Genomic DNA, 17,232 nt, shown 5'->3' with positions numbered 1-17,232 from the left:
AATTTTGTGCAAGTTACAAAACACTAAAAGTAAAGATTCCTACTTATCTGGAACTTAATCTTTTTTATTTTTTTGAGTACATGCTTATCCCAAGTGGAATTTGGAAGAACTCTTATGTCCTAGGATTCCCACACCATAGAACAGAGACTAAATTTCACATTGAAAGTTAAGAATTGAGGCATTTACATTCTCTAGACAGAGATACATAATTCTGTCTCTCAGGAGAAGCACACACAGAAGAAGATAAAACAATCTTTATCTCTGCTCCTTTGTTTTCCCCATGTGGAATTTGGTATGGAGATTGTTTGGAAGTGATTGCTTGATTGGATTCTGGTGAAGGTTGTTTGGGTTCAATGACCAATTGGATCCAGCTGTGTCTCAGATTCTCAGCAGGCAGTCATGGGTTTGTTAGTTAGAAGTGAGTTGATAGGTAAGTAAGAAGTATGTATGTAGAATAGGATAGTGTCTCTTTAAATAGGATACTAATGTAATATAGTATAGTTTTAATAACACTATCCTTCAGCCTTCTGGTCTGCAGCCAGACATCATAATTTCTTCCCAGTTGGCGTTGCCTTTTTTACAATAAAAATCAGGTCTATTCTTCTCAACACTAAAAGCTAATCACTACAGGTTGTAAATTAGAATTAGGCTAATATATAGCTCAGCTTCATATATTCAAAATCATACTTATTATGGAGATTTATCAAGCCATAAAACTCTTGTTCCCATTGCTACCATATTTAGCTAGTTAGAATACATTTCTCTATGTAATTTTGAGAGTTTTGTAAACCTGTCTTCAGTATTGATGATTTACTTTACTTCTCCATGTCAAATTTTAATGGGGATCCAGTAAAAATGTGAATAAGTAAGCAGGAGTTGAAATTCAAATAATTCTGCTTCTTAAGAAAGGTGATAAAATATCACCAGCATAAAATAAATGTAAAATACAATAAAACACAGTAAGATAAATAAAGAAAAAGTATGTAAAATATTGAGATGTATTATTATGTTGTTAATTATTGAGAAAAGTCAAGGTGGATGATGGTGTAGCTATTTAAATTTATTACCAATAGAGAAAAAAGACAGTGTTCATTAGAACATATCTAAGCTCAGTGATCAAATTTCTATTCAAATATTTCAACTGAAACCTTTAAATATTTGAGAAATTTGTGTGTTTCAAATGTGCAAAATAAATAAAAATTATAAAGCAAAAAAAGAAAAAAAAAGAAAAAGAGGTAAATGAAAGAGCAAAGACAAGGACTTTGTGAGAAAATAATAGAATGATATCTTTGCACTGGTAGTTGAAATGTTTTCCTCTCTCTAGGCACAAAGTTTATAAGAAATCCGAAATTTTACATACATTCCCTCATACCCAGGTAGTTATTTCTCCCATACCCAATCAGTAATTTTTCCTTTATAAAATGTTTGTGAACTTTGTTAAAAAATAAGAAATTATTAAATTAAACTATTTTACGGCTTACCTATTGATTCACAGTTGGAGCAGAAGGGGGTAAAAAAGACTTGTGTTTTTTCATACAAGCTGATAATAATTTTATTTTTCCAGTTCTTCCCTTCATTCTGCCAGCATCCTTCCTTATTATTGTCTAGTCTATTCTTTCACTTTTTCAAAAAAAAAAAAAAAAAACAAACCCATACTCCATCATTCTAAATGAGTCCCAACTTACTTCCAAATGTGTTGTTATTTCTTTCTGTTAATGATAGAGAGCCTGTAGGTTTACAATTGTGAGGCACACAGTGTGCATATGGGAGAAGTACATATAGTCACATTGGGATTAGTTGGTATGTATTACATGGATCACACAGAAGGCAGTATTATCCGAGATTCAAAGTAATTTCTTTTAATAAAGAACTTTTGGGAAATTATGGCAATTTTACATGCTTCAATGACCAATTTTTTTTTTCAAACATGCTACAAAATGTACTTTTTATTTAGGAAAAAATGTGACATTCTCTGCTTATCAAAATTGTAAAAAGCTTTGGCATTCACTGTTCCAGCAGGTAATATTCAAAGTATATGTAAAAGTATAAAACTATAGTTTCTGCTCTGATTTCTGCATATTTTTAACTCACATGTTTTGCAGGCAGTGCAATAACAGAAATTTCACTATAGGAAATAAAAATAAAATATCATGTATACAAATGAAATACCTTTTTTATTATTTAAAGAACCAAATAAAATAAGCTCATTCCACTTTTGTGTAGAAGAAAGATTTTAAGGTGGCTGGTATGAGTTTTCAATATAATTTAATGTCATTTTTATAGAGCTTGCAAGAAGTTTTCAGGTCAAAACAGAGGTTTCTTTTTTTTTTCTTGTCTCAATGCACATCATTTTAATACTTGAGAAATAGAGTAGGAAAAAAGGAAGATAAAATCCTGAGCCTGAGTGTCTTACACCATATCTTCAGAGTGTGCCTGCTGTTCCTCCCTGGGGTAGGGCTAGGAACATCACTTGGGATGTCCCATCTGGAAAGTGTGCTCTGACACAGATGCTAAGTAGAAGGGATGCAAGAAAATGCAAACATTTGTTTGTTACACCCAGGATGTGAACAAAAGATAAGATCTCCTGAAAGAGTTATAGGAGGCAACAGCCTGAGTCCAATAACAGAGGGTAGGAAGGAAGCTAAGAGCAGAAAGAAAAAAGAAAATAAGAAAAGCTCTCAGGAGGGCTTTTGAGAGCAAGAGAATTTTCTGCTTTTCACTTGTAACTAATGAGAAAACATATGTGATTCTTGAAACTGAGAAGGAGGAACACTCAATTCTGTGTGACTGAACAGTTTGGTTTGGTTTCTTTTTTTTTATTTTATGGGTTTTTTTAATTTGTTTGTTTATTTTTTCCCCCACAGTAATTTCTTCTTCTCTATTCAAGGGAAAGACTGTGATAGGAGCATTCATGTGCAGTAATAGAACACCTGCCTGCATATTTATTTGGCCTATTAGGCATATTTTGATGAAGGAGGATACTGGTGATAGATTAAAATAGACCTAAAAAAGAAGGGAAAACCCAATCTTATTTACCTAGTAAGAAAAGATTTAATGTGAATTGTCTGGATGATGGGCACAAAGATTCAACATTATGTAAGTGGAAGCTCTCATAGAATCAGGAGGACTCATTCCTTCTCAGAAGAGAGGACATTCAGCAGCTCTTTTCAAGTGTCTGTACAGTACCACAAAGTACTTAACAAAATAAAGAGGAAGAAGTAGAAATTCTTGAACCGATGCAAGTTTATGCAAGGATGGGAATCACGGAAACTTGGCACAATATCACAACAGATGCTATACAGTAATGAGTGTAGACTGTTAAAGAAGAGCAAAGATAGGGGAGAGTCACATCCTGTGTTACACAGCACCCTGCCTGCATAGGGCTCCAGCATGAAGCCAGAGACATATTTTTTATATCTCTAGATTCAAATCAGAAGATTCTGTGGTCAGAAATCTAGTTTTGTGGTAGTCTGTTATTTTGCAGTTTGCTCTTCTGTAGTAGGTTTTGAATATTCCTTGTTATAAGTTTGTAATGGTTCATTCCATGTACCTCATTTGGCTTCCCTAATGGTTCAGCCCTGAGTGGTTTACCCCAAGATTCTCCTGCCAAGTGTCTGTCAATCCATCTGTCAATCTCCTTGTACCTCCTTTGTTCCCTTCTGGAATGTTCCCTGTCCTTCATCCCCTCCTCGAAGCAAGATTGGGGTACAGGGCTCGCTCCTTCCCCTTGGCGGCTTCTATTGAATACCCTTACCCTGCACCCCTCCCCTATCGATAAAAGGTTGTGTCGTCCCCTTATTCCCGCCTCTCGTTAGAAACAGCTTTTTACCCCCAGTTATTGTCATTTGTCCCTGAATTCTCTGGGGAAATAAAACTTTCTGGAACTCAAACAAGTGACTGCTCTCCATTCCTTTGCCTGGTTTCTGGTGCTGTGCTGCTCTGTGCTCCCCACGCCGCAGCCGTGTGCTGCAGGGAGCCACGAGCCCTGCCCACACCGACACCCGGGGGGCTCAGTGAGGGTCTGGGGCGGCTGCTCCCGTACCTGCACACCGGTCTGGGGAGTGAGCTGGCTGGGGAACATCTTCCCTGTGACCGCAGCATGCAGATACACAGTGTTGTTCATGTGGCAAAAAAGATGGACTCAAGAAGTCTGGCAATTTCTGAAGATAGCTTATTTTGCTAAGTAAGAAACTTTTTCCACAAATTAAAGTGTAAAAAGGAAGCTTACAGGAAATGAACAGACAACAGAGGTGGCAAAAGATATGCAAATCATTGCTAAACATTTTAATTTTTTTGAGTGTTTGATCATTTAATTCAGCTGAGGGTGTTGAAAGAACTGACTGATGGAATTGGACTACTGCTGTCATTCATTTATGAAAAATCCTACTATTCAGGAGTTTTCACTGACAACTCAGAAAATCATGTTGCATCTATTTTAAAGGAGAACTCATAAGCTAAAAATCATTTAATTTTACTTCAAGACCATGAAGTATGTTGTCTCAGAGGGCGTTCATAAATGCATGATGGGCAGGAAGGCAATATAGTTTACAAAGCCAAAGTTCCTTGACCAAACTGAGTGCTAAATGGTGCTACTGCTAAATGATGGAGTACCAGGAGAAGGAGATAGCGGGTGGCCCAGCTCAACTACAAGAAGGCTTTTTCCTACATCAGTTCCATGTGGAAGCTGAGGTAGTATGGGCTGCATAAACAGAGGCATAGGGCAGCAAAAATTTGGCTTAACTGTGATAGCTTTATAAGGTTATGAGTTGCAACACAGAACATGGGTACTTCTGGATTGGCAGATGGGGGCAGACTGAGATTCTTCAGAGTACCTCAGTGACATGAGGTGGCTATGTGTGTACAACTGACTCAAGCTCTATATAAATTCCAAAAGTTAAGTGACATAAATTCCACTCTTCCTTTCTGTTTCAAAACTCTTTATTAAGAAACAACAAACCAAAATGAAACATAAATTGTAAAATGCTGATGGCTAAAGCAAGTACTGAAATAACACTCCATATTCTGTATCTTGGAAATACGTATTTGTTACAATTTTCTCTGACAAGGCTCAGAACCATCATTTTCAATCACATTAGAAAGGCATAATATCCTTTTATTTTATTTTAGAAGAGAATAAAAAATAAAGCATAATACCAGAGGAATGTTAATGAACCAGTTACAATGAGTTGTAGTCAACTGAATTCTCTGAAAGTTAACATTTCTTTGTAGGTATTATTTTTTGTGCAGTTGAAGCTCTTTTTGGCTTCTTCTTCATAAAAGGTGTAGATTTATGCTTCTACCTGGAATTATTATTTCTCATTTTTCAAAAAATATATTTGCATATCTTTAAATGGTGTAAAAATCACACCTCCATGTTCTGAAAATCGTATAAATCTATATGAAGTCCAGGGAACTACCATTCTTCCAGCATTACAAGAATAATGGAATGAGTACACACTTCTTGATTGTCAAACCTCTTGGCTTTTTGGAGTCAGAGAAATGAAAAAAACAGGCATTCTCCAAAATTTCTATACAAACCATGCTCAGTTTTAAAGGTTGCTGAAACTACCTGCATGTCCTCTTATGATCCAATATTCTTTTTAATATATTACTTTTCTAGTCTGTTAACTGGCAAAGTTAAATGATAGCTCAATGTCTCCCTTATATGTATTTCATGTATTGTTAACTAGAAATAAGTTTTATATTCCAGAGCTCAAAAGTACATTAAGTTGCTGGTTCATCAGAGGAGTAAGGTAACCAGCTGCTCTTCATTGACATTTGCCTATTGATTGTGCCTAATAGTTACAAGTCCTTGTGTACTAAGAGAAAAAAATATAAATACGTTTATCCAAGATTTAATGTACCTCATGCATCAGGATGAACATACAGGTAGAAAAAAATATCTACTATCATCTTAGTTTTTAAGTCTCATTGGAAAAAAAATATCAAATTATTAAAATAATAATGAGGCTGAAAAAACCCTAGCAATAGATCACCTTTTATATCTCTGGCTCAAGCTAGCATTATTTATTCTGAATCTTTGAGCAGATCAGAAGAAAACAACTCACTAAGTACCATAATATCACTCTGCTGCATAGCTTCGCCTGCTGTAACAACTATCAGAAAATAAAGTCCTCTACTTAGGTGCTCTCAGTTCTTTTGTACTAAGAGCCAACATTACTTATACCTTCACATTAACTGCCAACAGGGTGCCATTTTTGTCACCACCAACAGCTCGTCTGATAGCATGCTGCCACTGCATGTGCTGGGTTCTAAGCATGTTTTAATTATTCATTACTTCAGTAGAGAGAGCTCTCCTGCTGTCTGTATCTACAGGCAAGCACAAACACCAGGCTTAGCATCATTTGCTACTGCACCTCTTTCCCTCAAAAGAGATGCTGAATTTTCTGCTTTTTTAATCAATTGATGGTCTGCTTCAGCTTTATCTTCCATTGAAAAGCCAGTTGCCCGATTTTCTTGTTCTGAAAAGGGACAGGCTCCCTTTTTACTTGTTTTAGATCCTTATGGTGGAGAAATTGCTATTAATTTCAAAGCTCAAAAGTTTCATTTGATGAAACTTCTGTAATGAAAGAAAAACATGTTAACTGCAAATAGAAAACATCCTTCAAAACTTTTTTTCATTTCTTTATCACAGTCATTGAAATTTTCCCATGGAAATTGACCACCATTTTTAACATCCATTTCTATTTAGTTGAATATGCTAACTTGACCCCTAAAAAAACTACCATGCTCATAATATATGAATATCGAGCATTTTTTATATGAAAAGTCTTAGCATCTTCTTACGAGGGCCAGCTCTAAAGAAGAGATGCAAAATCAATATTACCTGAAGTTACAATAGTATCTGAAATCTTGCAATCCTATGGTTTATAGTATGAACTGTAGTGAAAAGTCCTAAAATCTGCTGATCAGCTTCAGTATAGCTTCTCTATTTTTAAAACAATTATCTAAGCCTTGCTTCAGTTTGAATTTATTTCTTCAGTGTGATTGATGAAAATTATATGCAACATTTTAATGCCTTCTATAATGATACGTTTTCTCATTGCTAATGAAAATGTTGACTGGTGTACATGAACTATGTATATCATTCTAAATCCAAATTCTATTGATGATTTATAGCTATTCCATAAAAGACAAGAAAAACCTAATGATCTTTTGAAGGTAGGTGTAAAAAACCCCACTGTGTGTCATTGTGCCCTACTAAATACAAGCTAGCTCTAAACAATTACAACAAGAACCCAATTTCTATATCCTTCCTGAGCTATGAATTGCTTCTGTGAGGGGAAACACATTATGCCATGCTGCAGTCTGGGCTGAGAGAGAAAACACTGCTGACTTGTATTAGGAATTATTAGAGTCTGTACTTGGATGTAACTGAGGTACATGTAAAATTTCCTCATGCCCACATGCAAACAAAAAAACATTTTGATAATCCATAATCTTGTCTTTCAAATATCTCCTTGTTCTTCTCAATAAACAGAAAAAAGGTCTTGATTAATCCATTACCAAATATTTTGATTGGTTTAGATCTTTCCTAGCTCCCATTTCTATGATGTAAATTGCTACAAAGTCAAAGAATTATTTCTCCATAATACACATATTCTCTTTTGTATTTTAAATTGCTTTACTCTTTTGTCATCAAAAACATTTAATATATCCCTGCTTTCTTTTTCCCCGGTTAATTAACAGAAATAATAACACTTATTTGAAACCTCTCCTTGATGAATTTCACTGTTCGTTTTTCTTTATCCCTGTATTTTTTGTCTTACAGTACAATTTATTGCTGTTCTTCTAACCAATAGTTTCTTATTGTAGCTAATTTGTAGGGCAGGCATATAGGATATGCTTAAGTTCAATTAGAATAAATCTACTGAATTTTATTGAGTCGGGGGGAAAACAAGCCCTCCCCCCACCAGAAAACCATAACAAACCCCTAAAATGAAGGTCATCTATGCAGATGCTGTTTTCTAAAATACCTAATTTATTAAGACTTTGCTTTTAGAAAAGCTGCAACTTCAGCCCTACATTTGCTATGGCTGCTCTTTCACATGAATCAAGTCACACACATTTTGTTTTCTGTGAAAAATTTTGCAAGATCTTCTTTGTTCACTAAAAACAAGTTAAATACTTTATTTGGAATATTCCCTTAATGCTAGGATAAGCAGATTTAAAAAATTATTATACTATCTCTTAATCTGCATTTTCAAAATTATAGTTTTAGTACCATGTCTGCTTCCAGCAATTAAAAAAAAATCAATATATGAATATCTAAATCTGAAAATTACTCTTTCAAGTCCTCATTCTTTGTCCAAAATTGCCATTGTAGTACTAACCTTCATTGTAGTACTAATCTTCTCCTAAATTTAAAAATATTTTACAATGTCTATTTTCACTCCTTTCTTTCTGTTTCATCCATCCATGTACATGCAGATCTACACTTTTCAATTTATTTCCATTTTTCTGAAAATTTGTTCTTCAATACCAGTATTCCAGCTGCAACTGCTAGATTACTGGTTTTTATCTTTTTTGTAACACTCAAGGATTGGTCAAGTAGTTTTAGGTTTTGGGAATGTCCTTCCAACAAAGTATATATTTGGGGAGTTTCTTTGATGTGTATATTCATGTTGCATTTTGGAAAAAAACTACCCAACAAAACCAGACCAAAGAAATACAAAAAAAAAAAAAAAAAATCCCCCAAATCTTTAGGAGCAATACTATACCTTATTTAATGTAATAAAGGAGTATATTTAGATTTTACAACACCAAAAAGTTTGTTTCTGGGAGTCTACAAAAGCTGAAGTTGTGTTACAGAGACTGTTCTCATATATATTTTTATTAATAGGAATATTGAGGCATCAAAAATCACAGGACAGTTTAGAAACCATGGCAGGAAAATCCAAAGCTCATAGACACAGGGCACCAACTACAATCCTAAAGTTGTACTACATTTATATTTTGCAAATACAGAAGGCAGATTTATCATTGAGCTCTTGACTATTCAACAGGCCCTCCTGAAAGAAATTTTTAGGAAATTGAAATGGAACGTGAATAAAAAGAAAAGGAACAGATGCTGAAGTTATCTTGATGGGAAGATAAGCAGGGTACAAAAACTGTCTGAAAGGCTGGGTTGAGAGAGAGAAAATCACTGGAGCAAAGTCTAGTAGGTGGCCAGTAACTAGGGGTGAACCCAAGGGGTCGATACTGGCTCCAGTCTTGTGTAAGGTCATTGCTGAAGATCTGGGTAGTGGGGCAGGCAGCTGGCTGAACATGAGCCATCATGTGCTCAGGTGGCCAAGAAAGCCAGTGGCATCCTGGCCTGTATCAGCAGTAGTGTGGCCAGCAGGACCAGAGTAAGGTTGTTCCCTGTTCTCAGCACTGGTGAGGCCACACCTCAAATCCTGTGTTCAGTTCTGGGTTCCTCAGGGGAGACTGCATCACTATACAGCTCCTTGGAATGAGGTTGTAGCAAGGTGAGGGTCAGCCTCTTCTGCCAGTTAACAAGTTACAGAACAAGAGGACTGTTGCAGGACAAGTTACAGGACTTCAAACTGCACCAGGGGCTGTTCAGGCTGGACATCTTGAAGAATTTATTCACTGAAAGTGTTATTAAGCATTGGAACAGATTTCCCAGGGATGTGGTGCAGTTGTCTTCCATGTAAATGTTCAAGAAGTCACTGAACATAACATGTGGAAATATACAAAGAACTTGGGTTTTAGATCTGGAATTGTTGGCAGTTTTGTGCACTAAAGAATAACCTTAACCAATTGTGCTTTCTTGTGGACTTTCTGCCACTCTACATGAATATAGAAATTCCTTGTTTCTTTGCCTGAGTAAATTTCATTACACACTCAGATTCACTCAGTCAATCTCAGTTGAGACTCTCCAAGTAAGAGATACTTCCTGACATTCCATCCTTATTAAGTGTTGCACATTGTTATTGTGAATTAACCACATCCATATTCTAAGTGCTTCAGAGGGAAACTTCATCTCACATATTGTGAAAATATTGTTTGTATTTGAGCTTCAGATGACCCTCTTTAAATTGCTCTACTGAAACTTAGAGAATGCTCTAAGGAAATTTTGTTCTAAATGTTCAAACCAGGCATCAAATTACCACAAAAAGAACCCCCAAAATACCAAAAAAATATTGCAAAATTTCCAACCAAAATCTACAACACTTTTGTTTCTTATAATGTAGAACAAAGATTTATATAAAAATTAATTTAAAACTTAGAAAACATGATTAGTTTAACCAAGTCTAAAAATTAGTATTTTTCATGTTCCAGTGTTCCAGCTAATTATCTGGTTTAAAAAAAAGTTATTTCCATAACATTCACTGGGAGTGGCTTTTGTGTGTATTTACCAGAATAAAGGTCAACAAAATAATTGAAATTAACCTAATGATTATTTGAGCTATGCCATATGCAGAAATATTCACCTTGAAAATATTGTAATTTTTAATTAACTAACAATAATTCATTAGTTAAAAATTAAGTAAAATTAAACTGCTTGAAGAAAATCACTCAAAACTCTTGATTTTTTTAAGCTTAGAGAAGCATAAAATTTCTACCATCATTTACTTTATATTCTGGTGTACTTCTTAGCAAACAAAGCTAACTTTTTGCCTCAAGGGACATATCCTTAATGACATAGCAACAAATTTATTTTACTTTCTACCTCAGGCCACAAAGCAAGTTTAAGTTGAAGATGTATTTTTTATTTACTTCTATTTTTCTCTAGCTTCCTACCAATAATGAAAACAGGAGAAAACCAGGAGGAAACAACCCCAGTTTTAAATAGCAAGAGAGAAAAAGCAGCGAGAAAATTGTGTAGAAGTGCTTAATACAGAAAGAAACAGACTTACTTCAAATTGGAAAAGGTATGAGGGTGTTGCATTGCATTCATAGATTAGGTGTGAAAAGGAAATCTTTGATTAGGTGCATAACACAGTTAAGCTTCATAAGGAGATAGGGATTCAAGCTGGAGTTCAAGGGGGGTGAAAGAAAGCAAATTCACATATAAAAATCACATTAAAAGATGACTTAGTATGTCATCTGTGTTCTGTTCCTCAGGGCCCAATGAAGTAGTTCACCAGAGCATGCCAAAGGACTTAGGGGAAGTCACTTAGAATCATTCCAGTATCTCTAAGAACTTGAGAGAATAGATGGGGGTCACAGACTAAAAAATTGAATATATTTGTCTATGATGTTTGGCAAGGGATTGATATTTTTTCTTGTCCTAGGTTGACTGTATGATGCCTTTATCCCCAATCATCTGCCCTGTTCATGTTGAATAATAAGTTCTACACCTTTAAGACTTGTTCCAGGAGGGAAGGAGTGGGGGGAAGAAGCACGGAGTCTGTTTTCAAGAACTGCACTCCCTCCTCCACATTCCTGCTCCTGGACTGAGTTGTCTGCGTCCAGACGGACAACGAGACAGAGCTCTCCTTTGGTTTTTTTCCTAGTCTAGTTAGTTTAGCTAGCTGAGGCAAAGTTCCCTGGACTGTGGTTTTTTCCCTTTCCCTGGACCTGCTCTGGACTGCACACCAGGAGAGCAGCAGCAGCGCCGGTGGCCCTGGGGCCGGGCCTGGGCCGTGGCATTTCCAGCGCCGGAGGGACTGAGCAGAGACTGAGTGAGCCCAGCTGCAACCTGGGGAATCTTTCTGAGATTGCCTCTCTCTTGGAGTGGCAAGAAGTTTTGTTGTTTAATATTGTCTAGGTTTGCTAGTTTAACAGGTTTTTTCCACTTTTCTCCAAAGAGGTATCTTTCCCGAACTGGTTGGGGGAGGGGCCAATTGAATCTGCTTTCCTGAAAGAACCCTTTTGGGGGTTTTTCCCCAAATTTGCCATGAACCAGGATATTTCTTATGGACTGTAATAGCAGTTGTGACATATCAAAACCACAGAATGATTGACTCTCCCACAAAACATCCCAAATATAATCTCAGCTCTTATTTGTAGTCATTCAAGGTGGCTGGAAAATGATTCTTCAATAATAGTTATCAATGGTTTGGGGTACAATTATAAAGCATCTTAAACTGAAAAATGGTGTCAGAGTCAATTTTTACTCAATGGTATGATAGAAAACAGAGTGTAACTTCTAATATTTACTGATGACATCCATCCAAAAGAAGATTAAGTTTGATAAAGAGGCTCAGACTTGAAAATGAGTCTAACAAATTTGTTCAGGATGTGTAGTCAGAAAGATGAAATTCAATTAGTACAAAATAAAAATGCTTTATTTCTCAAGGGGGACAAATACCAGTGGGGAATATCTGGGTAGACATCAGTATAGCAAAGGGGAGTTCTAGCAGTAACCCTGTATTATGCACAAAATAAGTGCCAAAAGTGTGACATAGCTCTAAAATAAGCAAGTCTCATTTGGGAATATAATAATAATATTTTTTTTAGAGGCATTCTAGGTCTGGAAAATAGACTGAAAAGAAATTTCTCTCCCAGTTAGCTGTGAAAATGATTTGTCTCACAGAATTCAGCTCAGTTTAGATAGTGAAAGAGTGTGAGAAAGAGTTTAAGGACTAAGCCATCTGACCTTGAACTTCTGCTTGATTTTGGTTGAAGTCAAATAAAAACCTAAAGAATAAATCTGAAGCAGATACAACCATTCGTCTATCAAGGGCACAACAACTACTTTTTAGATGTCTGTCTAGAGACAAATTTCACAGTTGAATGCCAAATTGTCCAGGGAGTAAGCTTTCAATTTTTGTCACAAACATGGTCAGCTAGCAATGGTGGTCTGAACTCTTCTTTGTTACTGTTTTAAAGTTGGAACTCAAATTCAAAGGAAAGAAAAAAAAAAGAAAAAAAAATCCCCTATAACCAGAGTGGAAAAAAAAATTGAAAGGAATCTTCTGCTATTTGCTACAAGCATGCCACAGCAGGAAGGCACTTGTGATGAAGTGCCAATTACTTTTGAGGTCCCAAAACTATAACGTCAGGATCTAAATCATGTGTTTCTGTTCCTGTGTTTTTTCCAGAGGCTCAAACCCTGCTGTTAGTATTGTGAGCATCTAAGAAACTTGCTTCAGTGGAAAAGCTGAACATAGAAGTTAATGCAGTAAATTGACTGTTTTTTTAAAAAATGGACTTTTTTATATGTATTTGAGTATTTTATCATTCTGATTCACCAGATTCACTGTGCCACTCTTGGCTGCTTAAATGACTTGTCACCATCAATGATACATGGCCATACTGCAGTGATTTCTCTGTAGGTAGCCAATGTTTTCCTGATTAACCATATCATGCATTATAAATAGCTACGTACTTCGAAGTGATATATAATTGGATTTATTTCTCAATAGATATGATTAATATGCTAAGACTAGGACACCATTGCAGAAAATATTATGGAAGGTTTTTAAACCTTTTCCCAAAAAGGTGGGATAATAGCAGAAATATGGAAAATATACAGAAAAAATCTAAGGCAAACCAACTTCCTCCTGTTCTCAGAATCTGATTTGTAAGTATAGATAGAATAGAGATTGCAAGTCATATGGGAGAACGTATCTGCTGAAAAGATCTTATTTTCTATGACCACTGTTATTTTCTTTATGGAAAAAGCATAATCATATTCACTTTAATAAAACCACATACAGTAAAAAAAAATATACAGAATTATTATTCGACCTTTTAAACAAATCATCTTGTTCTATAAATCTGCCGTGCTGTTTTTATACCAGTTATAAAATATGTTCACCACATTACACCCAAAGGCATATCTCCTAAATATGTAAATACCTATAGTAATGAGATTACAGTACCTCAAAATAATTTAAGAAATCTGCATTGTTAAACTTCCTTTATACAGAAATCTGTTTATCACTGTTTATGGTGGAAAACACAATTAATTTTTCTATTAAATGAAAGCAAGATTAACATTGCTAGTATTTTCTTGAGCTGTAACTCACATATTTCTTTTCTTTTCTAGCTGAATTAGAAATGCATAGTCAAAACAGACACTACTGGCATTCAGTGTCTTGCTCAAAACCACTAGTCCAGCACATCTGGTTATCTGTTTGCACAGAACTTATATTTGACCTTGGCTAAGAATTATCATACAGAATATGCACTGTTAATTTGTAAAAGTCATTGAAGAACCATCAGAAAATTTTGGCTTTGAAACTTCCTGGATCTTAATTGGATGAAACCAAAATAATATAGAATAAGCCATATTTGTTTGGTTTGTTTTAATTAATTTTTTATCTGCTCTGTTCATGTGATTTAGAAAAGGAAGATGAAATAATTTGGCTAGCTCTAAGTGTGATGTGCAGCAAAAACAGCACAATAAAAATACAACAAACTTCTATTTTTCTCCTTTTTTAAATATAATTGTAAAACAAGATTCCACCAAATGACAGGTATCCAATTTAGAAGTATGAAGTTACCTAATTAAGGAACAAATGCTGCATCAAAAGGTGAAATTCAGCTGATTTTATTTCTGACATCTGTGATGCAGACATTTGCAGGAGTCTATACCTTGGACTCTGTACTGAGGGAAGAGACATTTCAGGGTCAAAGTCATGTACATGATCAGAATGAGATGAATCAAGCTTTGGACCCAATTGTCAATATTAACTAGATCTTACTATAAACCTTGAATTATTCACTCAAATATGAACAGCTGATGTTAGTTGAATCAAACAGTATTATTGAAGTAATGATTTCTTTTCTGGGTGTATCTTGCACCCATAGTCACAGATTATGATAAATCAGCAAAGAAACATAAGGGAAAGCACTAGAGGGAAACATAAATTTAGAATTACGCCAAATATTTTGGTATGTCTGGAAAAATATTAGTGCCAGTATATAAAGAAAGATGAGTTTCATGTAAAATTCTGTGCATTCACACCAGGAAATCTATAGACTATGTGAAAAGAAAAATAGCCAAAGTGGACAGAAACGCAGACATTTAGATTAACTAAGTTTGGTTTATAAGTTTTTTAATCTATAACATTAAATTAGAAATTAAAGGAATATTTCTAATCTCTGAAATGTTGGTAAATTCTCAGCCCAGTGGTATCACGACTGACAACAAGTCATTTTAAGCTTGGACTGACTACTTGATCAGAAAAATATTATCTGATAGTCATGCTGATATTGATTTTCTTTTAATAACAGCAATATTAATGTCCAAATGCATGTATTTAGCGATCTATATGAAATGTAAATTCTAATAGCAGTATTTTTATTCTGAAAAGAGGTAACTGTGTCTAGAAAAACATCAGGCTGTCTTTAGAGGAGCTTTTGTTTAAAATCTATATCTTCTATTTTATATAATCTTTTTCAGTATCACTATTTATATTACATAAAAATAGTTGCTTTATTATGAAAATTAATGTTTGCTGCTTATTGTTTAAAATTCTTTTAAAATAAATATATTAACTATAGAATTTTAACAGCATCCCATAGTGTTCTTTATTCAGAAATAAGCTTATACCATAATCATTTGCAGTGCAAACATAGCTGTCATTTATCTTTGCTTTGTCCTTCTAAACCCAGAGAAACAAAGTAGCCAACAGTAAACTGTAGGTGTGTTTTATAGACCTTATCAGTCTTTACAAAATACTTGTAATCTTAGTCACTTGTATATATGATTGCCATTTGTTACCTGAAATTACTTCCTCTTCTGCAACTCCATCTTAATACATTTTTTGTTTTCTCCTCTCTTGTTTGATCATGGCTAATAAAAAGTTCTAACAATTTTTACTTCACTGATCTAACTCTTCCTTAAACTTGTGTATTATTTAGATAATTAATCTTCCTTCAAACCATTTCCCTACAATTTCAGATCTTCTCTCTCCTATCTCTTCTGCAATTGTGATTGATTATGATTTATCAGGGGAGTATTTTCATCTTATTCTCTGCCCCCTTGGGTTTCTGTTTTAGTCACACTTTCAAAAATTTTCAAACTCATTGGTGTGATTATAAGTTAAATAGCTATATTGATTTTTCAAAGATTAAGATATAGCTCTAAATCTGAATAGGACCTTGATTTCTTTCACAGCTCATCCTGCCTCTCATATATTTTCTGTATTTTTTCTGCTCCAGAACATCTGCAAAATACATCAGCAACATCATTATGTGGGGAAACACGGCAGAAGTGTTTCAGAAAGGAGAGAAAATGGTCCAGATTCTCCTGAAACCTGGTCTCACCATCAAGAAGAACAAAGTTAAGAGACCTGCTCAAGAGATCCAGTTTTTGAGAGTAGAGTGTGAGTAAAGTGTGAGTTAACTGTGTGTGACCCAAAAGTTTTCCTCAGCAGAGAATAAATTAATGACAGTCAATGGAATTGAAACAATATAATAAGAAAATAAAGTATATATCAAGACAAAAATAAGTTAATAAATGGTTTAAAATGCCTGTATTTATTGCCTTAGTATATGTGCAATACTTACAATAAGAAAGACTGCAAATATTGTTGTGAATGACTTAATGTTCACTTCTTCTGTCCACCTTTTAAACTGGCTAAATAAGCTTCATATTATTAGATATAAACTTATAGACTAGAACCATAGAATTCCCTGTCAGAGGAAGTGTTCAAGATAAGGTTGGATGGGGCTTTAAGCAGTCTGATCTAATCAAAGATGTCTGCACTCATGGCAGGGAGGATGATCTGGTGTCTGGCCTTTAAAGGTTCCCTCCAACCTAAACCATTCCTTGCTTCTAAAATGTTAAACAGTATTTGTCCTAGTCCAGACCCCTGAAGGACATCATCTATTATGGTTTCCCCTTGGACATTGAGCAAGGTAAAAGGACTATCATTTTTTGGTCACAGCCCATGTTCTCTGTCTGTAATCACCTCCCTGTCTCCCATATGTCTTAATATATATTACTCAACAATCTGTTCCATGATCTCTCTAGTCAGAAGATGAAGCCGACTTTTTTAAGTTCCAAAGTTCCTCCTTTTTTCTCTTTTTAAAAATTATTTTGATGTTCTCCTTTTTCCAGTTGCTGGGGACTTTGCCTCACTGACATTGCTTTTTAAAGATGATGGATTTATTTAATGAGGACTATGAAAACAAGAATGTTGAGTCCACTCTTGAACAAACATCAAAAAAAGATTGTATCTCAAAGAAAATTAAAAAAACCGATGTGCACGTTATTGGGATTATAACAAGTTCTTGTTAGTGATACTGCCATAAAAGTTGAGAAAGAAGTGTATTTAAACATAAAGTCAAGTCCAGATGCAATAC

At 34.9% G+C, this 17,232-nt stretch overlaps 1 long non-coding RNA gene across 1 annotated transcript in view; it reads left to right on the top strand.

Annotated features, from left to right (window-relative positions):
- Nucleotides 1-16,535, top strand: part of LOC116183654 (uncharacterized) — a 123,471-nt gene extending 106,936 nt beyond the window's left edge. The window contains exon 3 of the long non-coding RNA XR_004148320.1: nt 16,087-16,535. This is a non-coding gene — a long non-coding RNA (uncharacterized LOC116183654). The remainder of the gene's footprint in view (nt 1-16,086) is intronic.
- Nucleotides 16,536-17,232: the final 697 nt, after the last annotated feature.

This window comes from Lonchura striata, chromosome 2 (genome assembly GCF_046129695.1).
Source record: "Lonchura striata isolate bLonStr1 chromosome 2, bLonStr1.mat, whole genome shotgun sequence".
In the NCBI taxonomy this organism is placed as follows: domain Eukaryota; kingdom Metazoa; phylum Chordata; class Aves; order Passeriformes; family Estrildidae; genus Lonchura; species Lonchura striata.
This window is presented reverse-complemented; position numbering and strand designations above follow the sequence as displayed.